This window comes from Nomia melanderi, unplaced genomic scaffold, assembly GCF_051020985.1.
Source record: "Nomia melanderi isolate GNS246 unplaced genomic scaffold, iyNomMela1 scaffold0014, whole genome shotgun sequence".
Classification (NCBI taxonomy): domain Eukaryota; kingdom Metazoa; phylum Arthropoda; class Insecta; order Hymenoptera; family Halictidae; genus Nomia; species Nomia melanderi.
In genome coordinates this window covers 5,816,906-5,817,860 of record NW_027475130.1, presented here as the reverse complement: position 1 = coordinate 5,817,860, position 955 = coordinate 5,816,906, and positions in this window count along the sequence as shown.

Sequence of the window (955 nt, the reverse complement as noted above, 5' to 3'; positions counted from 1 at the left end):
GAGACTGTAGTTTTCTCGGCCCCTGGTGGTCCGAGGTCGTTCCCGCTGCACAGATGCATGCGCGAGGGCCTCTTGCAGAAAATTCACTTTGGTTTATTGCGCTGTATCTAATAGCACCCGAGATATCACCAGATATATATTGGAATTTTCCCTGACCCTGAATGTCCGGCCCCATGAGACTGTGGTATTCTCGGCCTCTAGTGGTCCGAGGTCGTTCCTGCTGCACAGATTCATTCGCCAGTGCCTCCTACAGACAATGCACTTTGATTTATTGCGCTATCTCTAATAGCACCCGAGATATCACCAGATATATATTGGATTTTTCACTGACCCTGAGTGTCCGGCCCCATGAGACGGTGGTTTTCTCGGCTCCTGGTGGTCCGAGGTCGTTCCCGTTGCACAGATTCATGCGGCAGGACCTCCCGCAGATATTTCACTTTGGTTTATTGCGCTATCTCTAATAGCACCCGAGATATCACCTGATATATATTGGATTTTCCCCTGACCCTGAGTGTCCGGCCCCATGAGACTGTGGTTTTCTCGGCCCCTGGTCGTCCGAGGTCGTTCCCGCTGCACAGATTCATGCGCCAGGGCCTCCTACGGACAATGCACTTTGATTTATTGCGCTATCTGTAATAGCACCCGAGATATCACCAGATATATATAGGATTTTTCCCTAACCCTGACTGTCCGGCCCCATGAGACGGTGGTTCTATCGGCCCCTGGTGGTCCGAGGTCGTTCCCGCTGCACAGATTCATGCGCCAGGGCCTCCTACAGACAATGCACTTTGATTTATTGCGCTATCTGTAATAGCACCCGAGATATCACCAGATATATATTGGATATTTCCCTCGCGCTAAGTGTCCAGCCCCATGAGACGGTGGTTTTCTCGGCCCCTGGTAGACCGAGGTCGTTCCCGCTGCACAGATTCATGCGCCAGGGCCTCCTGCAGAT